Here is a 12,652-nt window from a genome sequence, read left to right as displayed (position 1 = left end):
TCTTAGGCTGGCATGATAAAGGTAGTTAAACTTTTAACCAACCCTTTTGGGTGTCTTTGTGAGCAAATATAGGATGATTGTGGTAACTGTTTAAAAATGTTAGTCTTCAAAAATTCCAAATCCAGTTGAAAACTTCTTAAAATTTTAAATTTCCCTTATTGTACTGGGGCCTGATCAATCTCTACTGAGATTAGTGGGAGCTATTTGGCTCTCAGTACTTGCCACTTACATGCCTGAATATGGATTTAGGAGCCTAAAGCCAGGTCCCTGTTTTTGAAAATCTTGTTTTCAGGTTTGAAAACTTGGGTTATGTATATTAGGGAATACTGGCAGCTCAGTCATATCCCTGTTAAGCCACTATCACACCTTTCTACAAAGTCCTGTATTACCTGTTCACACGCTTCTCATGGATTCCAGACAATCGCAACACTTCTTACTGATTTCTCTGGGCGGGGGAGGGAGTGGTGGTTAAGAAAGAGGATGGCATTCATCTACCATTAAGTCATCCTGATTTCCCCCTCCCCCCAACTGATATCCACTTCTTTGGGGTCTTTCTCTCTGTCTTCCCACCCTGTTTGCATCAAGGCTTGACAGCAAGGCATCCCATGTTTTGATGTTACAAAAAGTTGCATTCTCCATCACACGTTTATCTAGGATTGCTACTGCTTGGCAGAGCACTATCATGACTCCAATCCTGTATGTGCACTCTTACGAATCTTGTTTCTGTCCTCAGCTCACCAGAAGGATATGCTGTCATGGTTAAAGCGTAACACCCCGTGGAATGGGTGCTGTTGTTGACACCACAACTGTTTCATTTCCAGCCCAGGGAGTGTAAGATTTTTGAGAAGAGGAATTCAAGCTTAAGACCAAGAGTGAAAGCATAGCTCAAATACTTAGCCAATGTTTGTGGCCCTACCAAATTCAGTCCATTTTGGTCAATTTCATGGTCATAGGATTTAAAACATAAATTTTGTGGTTTCAGATGTTTAAATCTGAAATTTCACAGTGTTGTAACCCTAGAAGTCCTTACCCAAAAGGGGCCATTGGAGGGGGTCACAAGGCTATTGTAGGGGTGTTACAGTATTGCCACCCTTACTTCTGCACTACTGCTGGCAGCAGTGCTGCCTTCAGAGCTGGGCTCCCAGCCAGCAGCTGGGAGAAGTTCCCAGAGATGGGTTTGATCTGGCCCTAGGAGTGGCCCCTGCAGGGGAAGAGGAAGTCCGATCCCTCCCCAGCCCAGCCGAGACTAGCATCTGGAATCGGGCATACAGTAAGAGCTCCTTGACCACCTCCTTTCCTACACTAGCCAGATTTCACAGGGGAGATCAGATTTCATGGTCATGAATTTGGTAAAGCCCTATTTATGTTGAGAGAGATCTTGCTTTAATGCCTAATATATATCTCAGTATTGATTGTCCTTTGCCCTGTATTTCAGCATTAAATATGCTAAGGAACAGACAATGGATAATTATTTTTGTACCACAAATAGAACATTCTGGGGTACTTTGTAGACTTTGTCTTATATTTGTCCTTTATTTCCTTCAAGTGTAGAAGGCCACTTTCATGGGCAAACAGTTTCTTAAACAGTAAGTGAACGGGGTGGTGAAATTTATATGTTTCAGTCCATGTATTTGTCCTAAAAGATGATGAGCATTTACCTACTCGCTGAGTTATTGCTAATATTTATTAAAAGTCACGTGCATGTGGGGTATAGAGGGGTACCAGAAGTAGAAGATCTGATCAGTTTCCTTGAATCTTCAGAAGTGAGTGGAAAAGAAAAGCATAATTCTGGCAGTTACAATTGAATAAATCTGGCTTCAATCCCTGCTAATATAATGGGACTACCCTAGAAAGAGAGGTTCTAAACACATAGAGGAAGAACTGTTACTGCTAAGCAGAAGAGGTTGTAAAAGAGCCAAACATCTGTCCTAAGGAAACGTAGTATATTTTAGCTCCCATCTTATGTACCATCTTCATTATTGATCAGGATGGCAGGGTAAACATGGTTTCAGAGTAGTAGCCGTGTTAGTCTGTATTCGCAAAAAGAAAAGGAGGACTTGTGGCAGCTTAGAGACTAACAAATTTATTTTGAGCATAAGCTTTCGTGAGCTACAGCATCCAATGAAGTGAGCTGTAGCTCACGAAAGCTTATGCTCAAATAAATTTGTTAGTCTCTAGGGTAAACTTGAACACAAATTACATTTGCAGATACACTGAATCAAGGAAGGCTGTAAACATCCATCAGGATAGGCAGAGCAATAATATGAAGGAACATAGCGGCATTTACAATCTGGGTAGACAATAATAATGTCTGGGAAAAATGGAAGGGCAAGTTAATAGAGTTGGAAGACTTGTATATTCAACAGAAGAAAAATCTGCAAAGCAGTCATGCTGAAAAAGACTTGAAGATAATACTGGACAGCAAATTAGACATGACTCATGGTTGAAATATACCTGCAAGGTAAGGTCACTGCAACTTGGGGCTATATAAGCATTGTAATAACAGCATGGAGATGTAATAGTCTCTGTACGGTCTGGTCTTAGCCTATCAACATCTAGGCACTTTAATAATAGTGATAAAAGTGATAACTGAGTAACTGAAAGAATGTCAAAGGGACACCAAAAATGAATGATTATAGGCCATAGAAGGATTAATTTATGGAGTAAAATAAGCTATACACCTTGGATAGACAGATGAATGGGGAGAGGAGGAGGGTATTAAATTAGACAGCTGTATGAAGAAGGGAGGTAACATGTTTCACAGGTGGACCATAGGACTACAACTAGGAGTAACTGGATGAATTAGAGAAGAGTCCTTAAACTGAATAAATATCAAGAAAACTATCTTGACAGTGAGATTTATAAGGCTATGAATCATCTCGAAGTGGTAGAAGCTTCATCACTTGGCACATACAAATCTAGACTGGGTAAAATGGTAGAAAATGCACAATAGACACAACAGCATCAGCTCGACTTTAATTCTGTGCCAGCTTCATTTGCATTTAGAAATGAAGTCTCTTTTACGAAGAGAGTGTCCGGTTTGGCCAATGTGCATGGCAGAGGGGCATTGCTGGCACACGATGGCATATATCACATTAGTAGATGTGCAGGTGAACGAGCCTCTGATAGTGTGGCTGATGTGATTAGGTCCTATGATGATGTCCCCTGAATAGATATGTGGGCAGAGTTGGCAATGGGCTTTGTTGCAAGGATAGGTTCCTGGGTTAGTGTTTTTGATGTGTGGTGTGTGTGGTTGCTGGTGAGTATTTGCTTCAGGTTGGGGGGCTGTCTGTAAGCAAGGACTGGCTTGTCTCCCAAGATCTGTGAGAGTGAGGGATCGTGCTTCAGGATAGGTTGTAGATCCTTGATGATGCGCTAGAGAGGTTTTAGTTGTGGGCTGAAGGTGACGGCTAGTGGCGTTCTGTTACTTTGTTGGGCCTGTCCTGTAGTAGGCGACTTCTGGGTAATCTTCTGGCTCTGTCAATCTGTTTCTTCACTTTAGCAGGTGGATACTGTAGTTTTAAGAATGCTTGATAGAGATCTTGTCGGTGTTTGTCTCTGTCTGAGGGGTTGGAGCAAATGCGGTTGTATCGTAGAGCTTGGCTGTAGACAATGGATTGTGTGGTGTAGTGTGGTCTGGATGAAAGCTGGAGGCATGTACGTAAGTATAGCTGTCAGTAGGTTTCTGGTATAGGGTGGTGTTTATGTGACCATCATTTATTAGCACTGTAATGTCCAGGAAGTGGATCTCTTGTGTGGACTGGTCCAGGCTGAGGTTGATGGTGGGATGGAAATTGTTGAAATCATGGTGGAATTCCTCAAGGGCTTCTTTTCCATGGGTCCAGATGATGATGATGTCATCAATGTAGCGCAAGTAGAGTGGGGGCATTGGGGGATGAGAGCTGAGGAAGCGCTGTTCTAAGTCAGCCATAACATTTTTGGCATACTGTTGGGTATGTGGGTACCCATCGCAGTGCCGCTGACTTGAAGGTATACATTGTCCCCAAATGTGAAATAGTTATGGGTGAGGACAAAGTCGCAAAGTTCAGTCACCAGGTTGCCATGATATTACTGGAGATACTGTTCCTGACGGCTTGTAGTCCATCTTTATGTAGAATGTTGGTGGAGAGGGCTTCTGCATCCATAGTGGCCAGGATGGTGGTTTCTGGAAGATCACCAATGGATTGTAGCTTTCTCAGGAAGTCAGTGGTGTCTCGAAGATTGCTGGGAGTGTAGGTCCTGAGGAGAGAGTCCACATAGCCAGACAATCCTGTGTCAGGATGCCAATGCCTGAGATGATGGGGCGTCCAGGATTTCCAGGTTTATGGATCTTGTGTAGCAGATAGAATACCCCAGGTCGGGATTCTAGGGGTGTGTCTGTGCAGATTTGTTCTTGTGCTTTTTCAGGGATTTTCTTGGGCAGATGGTGTAGTTTCTTTTGGTAACCCTCAGTGGGATCAGAGGATAAAGGCTTGTAAAATGTGGTGTTAGAGAGCTGCCTAGCAGCCTCTTGTTCATATTCTGACCTATTCAGAATCTACAACCTATCCTGAAGGACAATCCCTCGCTTACAGATCCTCGGAGACAGGCCAGTCCTTGCTTACAGACAGCCCCCCAGCCTGAAGCAAATACTCGCCAGCAACCACACAACAAAAATACTAACCCAGGAACCTATCCTTGCAACAAAGCCCGTTGCCCACATATCTATTCAGGGGACACCATCATAGGGCCTAATCACATCAGCCACACTATCAGAGGCTCGTTTACTTGCACATCTACCAATGTGATATATGCCATCATGTGCCAGCAATGCCCCTCTGCTATGTACATTGGCCAAACTGGACAGTCTCTACATAAAAGAATAAATGGACACAAATCAGACATCAAGAATTATAACATTCAAAAACGAGTTGGAGAACATGTCAATCTCCCTGGTCACTCAATTAGAGACCTAAAAGTCTCAATACTACAACAAAAAAACTTCAAAAACAGACTCCAGTGAGAAACTACTGAATTGGAATTAATTTGTAAACTGGACACCATTAAATTAGGCGTGAATAAAGACTGGGAGTGGATGGGTCATTACCCAAAGTAAAACTATTTCCCCATGCTTGCTTTTCCCCCTACCGATACTCACACTTTCTTGTCAACTGTTGGAAACGGGCCATCCTGATGATCACTACAGAAGGTTTTTTTTCTCCTGCTTATAATAGCTCACCTTAACTGATATATATAATAATAATTCTACTGTATTTTTCCACTGCATGCATCTGATGAAGTGGGTTTTAGGCCACGAAAGCTTATGTTCAAATAAATTTGTTAGTCTCTAAGGTGACACAAGTACTCTTCGTTATTTTTAAGCTTGCCTCCACTATCATGGGTCTTGGAAACAGGCTTTTTAAAATACAATTTTAGATTCTGGAGCACAATTCTTCAGCCCCAGGTGATTACACAGGCTTCTTGTACAGCCAAAGTATAGAGAGGGCCCTGCCAATAGGAAACAATGTTCTGTTGTGCCCTCCCATGGCTGGACTGTGAGGTCTTGTGGGCTGATTGAATGTACTCAAGCTTGTCCTGCTCTTGAGAAGAGAGGACAGATAGAGGCAATATTATGCCAAGAGGAATGGCAGAAAGTCACAGAATAGCTTGTACGATTGTTTGACATTGTGCTGAACTGTGCTTGTCATGATGTTGCTCTGATGTGATGGTGAAGGCTAACAATATGATTATGCTATCACAACATTGTCTGGACCTTGCACTTCAATTACTTTTATAGCTTCCCGTGACTCGATTTGATGTTGACTCTTCAAGAGCTGCTGCTAGTTAACAAGAGGCCATTTGTTAGTGTCTTACTAATGCATACTACACGTTAGAAGCCATTTTGATCTACTGACCTACATTTCACCCAGGTATCTTTCATGCTTAAGGAAAAAAAATATATCTGGTGGCTTTCTATCTAGGTAGGTACAGCCCTTGTGACTGTAGACTCTGATTTCTGTCCAAGTATTTACATTTAGAAATAATTTTCATGTTATTTGGGTTGGTCTACCTACAGATAAAACTGTTTCTGCATGTTGACCTGAGGCACAGGGAAAGATAGAGAAATGGCTAACAGTGACATCCCTTATGATGCAATATGGAAAAATAATTTTCCCAATCAGTTATTCCAATTAAAAATCACAGTTCACTTTCAAAATATATTTTTCCCAGAACAGGTCAAGCCTTCTTTCAGTGTATTGTTGTTAGTTTGGTTTTTTGTTTTTTTGGGGTTTTTTTCAAAGTTCTCAACCCCATCTATCTGTCATATCTCAATGGATCTCTTTGTGTCTGTGTGAACAAACATGCTATTTCACTGTCATGTGCTTAAGGAAACGTGTGGTTTGCCTGACCAGTCTTATGGATATGACAAAATGAGGATCCAAAGTATTAGTTCCAGGAAAACATTGGCATCAAAAGCAACATCATGTTCATTAGCAGAAGCTCATGTCAAATCTGCAGAAATGGCTTTAAATATTTACAACAAATTGTATTCACTTCTTTGCTTGCTGATTTACAATGATGGAGCAGTGTCTGTCTGTACTTGCATTTTTTTTAAACTGCATGGATATTTTGGTGGTGAACCCTACATTACAAAGTCCAGTACTCCATGTGAGTTTGGTATGCTCATTGTCTGACTATATTGGAGTTGTTTGTTTTTTCAGGTCACAGGTTTATGAAACATGGTAGCATAACTTTCTTGCATTTTGTCAGAAATTGGCAAAGCTAAACATTGCTAATCCAATTGTCCCGGCTGATTTCCAGTATGGAGAATTTACTGGGAGCCACAAACACTCTGTAAAATAAAGAGAGGCATTGGAATAGCCAACTAAAGCTTTGTCCACACTATAGTTGAGATTGTGCTGGCAACAGCCATGTTTATAAATTTTAGAATTTAAAGCACTTTTGGGGCCAGATTCTGAGCTGGTGTAAATTAGTGTAGCACCATTGCAGTTATGTTGTGAATAACTCTGTGCTGATTTTACACCAGCTGAAGATCTGACATTTCATCTTTAAGGCCAAGAATTGAGCTCAATTCAGCCAACTGTGGGAACTGCGACCATTAATCCTTGAAACACACTAGAGAAACTAGCACTGAGTACAGTCTTGCTTATTTTCATCTTTGTTCATTTTTCCCTGCGAACACACGTGTCCGTTTTTAGACTAAATTATTGAACACGTAAAACATGTTGCTGCGAATGTATTGCTATAGATTTTTTAAAATGTGAAAATAAATGCCAAGTGAAAATTAAGTTCAACACTGTTATCCCCATTTTACAGAAGCAGAGAGATTGTGACTTGCACAAGACCACAGAGAGAGATGATTTTAGGGGCTGTATTAGGATTTTGGAGTCCTTTGCTCATAGTCACAGTCCAGCATGCAGATCAGGGGAGCTAGCAGGGTCCAAACACAATTCACCAACTAATGACTAAGGATTTGTTTTATGTATAACCATGGTACAGATCAGTGCTGTAACCTAGCATAGCAAAATGCTCTGGCTGGCTCAATAATCTTAAATACTAGCTTTCCTGTGGAGAAATTAGTTCCTTGTGTGCCCTTTTCAGAAGCTTGTATAGAAGAAGAATAGTGCCTTTTTTTTTTTTGTTTGCAGACTCTGGTCTCAAATCCAAATAGCCTTATTGTGCAAAGATTAAAAATATTTTTGTTTTAAGCCAAACAAAAAAAACCCTCATAATTGGAACAAAAGTTACTATTATTCTGCTGGGCAATGAAAGGTCGATTCTTTGGACTGTGAAAAGGAGGCTTGTAAATAACTTGACATGCCAGAGGTTTAAATATCACTCTGTGCTCTTCCCTTTGCTTTTACTTTGTTCATAGAGAAGACCTTTTTCTTTGCGGACCATGCCTACTGGAAACAATTTTGCTGCAATCCACTGAGCATTTCTTGCTGAACCAATCAAGAAATAGCTGATGGGATTCAAATATGTATAGTGCAAAGAGAATTCAAAAAATGTTCTGAGAACAATGGGGGAAAAAAACAGCACACTGACACAGCAAAAAGCAATTGTGGTAACGGCAGTGGGACGTACAGGCACATTTAAAGGACAACACGACAGTGTTCACTCTGCTAATACAAACAAAGGATTGGCATGAGGACCCATGAAAGGTTGCAACTTATTGTATGGCTAGACCTGAAAATCTTCCCAGATAGGGAAGGTTGAAAGTCCAACATCTGAGGGTTAGGAGCATCCAAAGAGCCCAGCCTTGTACAAGAGGGATGGCCAGAGAGCTGCAGTAGTTTGGGGACCAGTGATGTTCATGGTGCACATATATGTGGTAGACTGATGCATGCCTGGTGGGGTGGGGGAGGGGGAGAAAATTGGTGGGTGCATTGGGAAGCCCCGTGAACAGGATGTGGAGGGATATCTAGTGAGTGATAAATAACTGCATCTCAGAGAGAGGAAAATATGCAAGAAGGAAATTAGTGAATGGGTTACGTGCGAGGGTGTTGGGTTTGGTGAATGCATGGTTGTCTTATGGGTCTTAGTGGCAGCGTATCAGCAAATGGGTCTGGCTAGGTAATAGAGAAAGACACATGAGGATAATGGAAGAAAGGAGAGGCTGCAGGAATAACATAAGGGGGTGAGGAAGATAAAAGCAAAGATTGAATGGAAGGAGGAGTTAGCTAGAAGAATCGGGGAAAGAGGAAGTATCAATCTATGTCTGATGGTGGGGGAAGCACAAGTATTTACAGATCTTGGGCCTCTGGTTAGAAAAGGTCTGTTTTTTATCATTTATGTGCTTTGACTTCACACTTTAAAAAAAAAAACAGCTGTATGGGGGGGAATGAAATAAACATTTTCAAACTCATTATGTTTTACATTCCTCTTCATTTTTCTACATATGATTAAGATTAGGATAGTTTTCTCTAAAGTGATGGAAATTTGTTTAGATGCATCTATGTTGCGTAATTGTTTTCAGTGCTAATCGCAGGACTTATGCTGGTTTTATTTCTAGTAGAAAATTGCTTCATCATCCACAGAGTTTAAAAAGCTGGGAAGAAGTATGCCATGGACCATTCTTTTCTGCATGTGTTTTACTGTAACTAGATTTTGCTAAGTTTCAGAGTAGCAGTCGTGTTAGTCTGTATTCGCAAAAAGAAAAGGAGTACTTGTGGCACCTTAGAGACTAACTAAAATTTATTTGAGCATAAGCTTTCGTGAGCTACAGCTCACTTCATTGGATGAAGTGAGCTGTAGCTCACGAAAGCTTATGCTCAAATAAATTTTAGTCTCTAAGGTGCCACAAGTACTCCTTTTTCTTTTTTTGTAGATTTTGCTAACTATGCCAAGGCATGCAAATGCTTGTAAGCATATATGCCCTGATGCAAAGCTTATTGAAGTCAGTGGAAATATAACTATTGACTTCAATGGGGTTTGGATAAGGGCATTAGAACAGTAAAATAAAAAGTTGGCCAATAAGGAATTACATAATTCAGCTAACTTTCCTCTAGGGTTTCATTTGCCCATTTTATATAGAATCCTTGCTATAGAATTCTTTTGGATGGTTCAAATAGAACCATAAGGATCTCATACTCTTAAATTTCTACAGGATTCTAGCATAATAGAACCCTATTACATTTCTGTACAGCTCTGTGGTTTCAATCTCTATTTCATCTTGCACAACTTCCTCATACAAGCGTTGTGTATTTGTAATGTCTTCACATTTCAGAAACTTGGTTTCTCATTAGAAACATATTGCAATGCAAACAAGTTGAGGAGTCTTGGAGCCATCTCACACTTGCTTGTGGGCAGGGACTGTGGAATGCTGACTATTTTGAGTTTTTAAAACTCCCATGTGATTGGTGAAAAATAAATACCTTCTTATAAACAGCATTGTAACTTATAATTGCAGCAAAACCACAAAAAAGCCCCATCTGGTTTATATACTGTTGAAGACAACTTTTGTGAGCATGTCCAGTGCAGAAGGTAGATAGTTTTTTCTTTGCTGACACGGGAACACAGACTTCTATATGTTAGAAGATATTTTTAGCATTTAATGTTTCAAATCTCTTTGGTGCAGGAGACATAAAAGAGGAGGCTTCATTTTTATTTTTTCAGAGCCAGGAGTGAGAAGGTATGGTATCCCCACAAGTCTGATGACAATTTCTAACATCAAAGGATTAAATGGAGGCCTGACTTCCAAAGGTGCTGAGCATCTGGACTTCGGTGGGAGGCGTATGTGCTCAGCAATATCAGGATCTTTTACAGTCATCTTATAATGTTTTTTTTCCTTTCTTTCCTGCTACCTATATAGTTGGCTTTGTACTGTTAAACTGTTGCCATATTTCTCAGTGGAGGTGGTTCCTCTTTAGTCATTGAACAAACATTTCCATAGACAGACAGCAGTACAACAAATGGGTAATAAGGTGAGCCTGCCAATCAGTGTTGTGCGATGCATCCACACGTTGGAAGGCAAGCCGGGGAGATGCTAATAGAACATCAACACATCAGAGTCCCCAACGGACTGATGACAATACTGCCAAGTCCAAGATCTGAAAATCAGAAGATAAATCAATCTGAACCTAGGAGATCTACTTCCAAACTGAAATGAACAAAGATCCTTCTTGCAGTGCACATGTGTCCGTACAGATACATATATATACTTTTGCCCCCAATGCTATTAGTATCCTGTCCTGAAAAGATCAGACTACTGGCAGGACAATAAAGCTGGGCTGGGAATGGCTGAGGTGGCACTCCCTGTTTGCCAGTCAGGGACCATTACCCCAATTCAGTCGAATCTCTACCTGCCACAGAGTCACCTGGTCAGTTCCATGATTCCATATGAATTGGCCTACATCCAATCTTGTACAGCTAGTAAATCCTTTGCTCTAAGTCATTTCTCCAAATCAGTCTTCCCTCACTCAGTTTTTTGTTTGTTTGTTTGTTTTTTGTTCTTGGTCTATTTCTCATGTGTTTTGTCACATACCAACACTAATAACAGCTTCTAAAGACATGATGGTATTAAGGGGTGGTTGAAAAACGCTTTTGAGATATATCTGTTTTTGTTATTAATGTAGAGTAGTTAGTTGCACAAGGTAAAACATGCTGTTTTGATGGTTGCAACCGTGTGTCCTGAACATGGAAACAATCCCAAAGTCAATTTAAGGTGAGTAACTGCTTTTCAGTAAAAACCCAGCCTATGCTCCAAACTCATCCTTGCGGTGGGTGAAAAGCCTATAAATCTCAGTATTAGGCTAAATTAGGACAATATTTAAGTCCATAATATAACTGAATCTATTTGAGCTGACAGTGAGATTTGAATTCTAGACTTCATCACCAAAAGTATAAACCTCTAACCCTTAATTATATGCTTACTTTTGTTAGCTGGATGCAGTAATCGTCTCATAAATTTTTTATGTAGACCAGCCAATAGAGGGGGACAAACACCTACAACAGCATGTAAGTAGAGCCAAAGGAGGGAGCAGCATTTCATATTGACTTGTAGTAAGTGGACTGTTCAGTTTAACTGAATGGGTCCTCAGCTAGGAGAGGTCTATTTGGGTCCCTATGATGAATGCTAAAAAAGCTGCCTTAGAGAGAGACCTGGATAGTAGAGGGTAGAGACAGAGTTGAAAACATAAATTAAAAACAATTATGGAAAACCTTTTTTCCCCTTTTTTGATTGAGGGGAGGGCTAGCAAATCTGTGGGCAGGAGGAGCACTCCAACTTAAATAGGATAAATTTATCAGAGAAAACAACCATATAGTCACACCTGGGCTTCCACCCAGCTCAAGTTCCAGTCCTGTATGCTTTGTTTTACCAGGGACCAGCACCCAGACATGTAGTGGTTGAAAAAGAAACATCCCAGGCAGGCATCTTGGGGACATCACTTCAGGCTACTGCTCAAGCTCCCAGGCTTTGGCTGATGCTGCAAGAGGAGTGAGTTAAGGGGCTCCGTCAGACATCATCATAATTGATTATGTGAGTAACTCCTAAATGCATTTTAACAGACAGCTGGGGTTTGCACAGCCACAGTCAGCCTCATGTGCATTTCAGTGGGCCGGCCATTCATTAATGCACAGTTGGCCAAACAATATAGAAAGAGGAAGGAGCAAATTTGTGCCAAAGAAATAATGAACCACAAAAAAACAAGAATTTCATTCTCCGCTAGGATTAGCGTACAAAATGCCATTAAAGTGAGTAGAGCCCACTTACTCCACCAGAGAATTTGGCCCCAACGTTTGAGTTCAGAATCCACTTAGAAATGCTCCTGGGTGCCTAAATGGTTGATCACAGGTTTCAGAGTAGCAGCCGTGTTAGTCTGTATTCGCAAAAAGAAAAGGAGTATTTGTGGCACCTTAGAGACTAACAAATTTATTAGAGCATAAGCTTTCGTGAGCTACAGCTCACTTTATCGGATGCAAATGGTTGATGACTCTGGCTTGCTCCCATGATCAGAAAGCATGCAGCTGTTGGAGTAAAAGTGTTGTCGTTCTAGATGGTGAAATCTCTGATAGTGAAATTACTTGCTCTCACTACAGAGGAGTGTTCAGTGGGAGGCCTGGAGGTGGAGTTATTTTGGAGGGGTCTTGTCCTGTTGCTGGGAAGGGAAAGAAGGGAATAAGAAGGGAATGCTGCTCCTGAATCAGT

This window comes from Dermochelys coriacea, chromosome 5, assembly GCF_009764565.3.
Source record: "Dermochelys coriacea isolate rDerCor1 chromosome 5, rDerCor1.pri.v4, whole genome shotgun sequence".
Lineage (NCBI taxonomy): Eukaryota > Metazoa > Chordata > Testudines > Dermochelyidae > Dermochelys > Dermochelys coriacea.
This window is presented reverse-complemented; position numbering follows the sequence as displayed.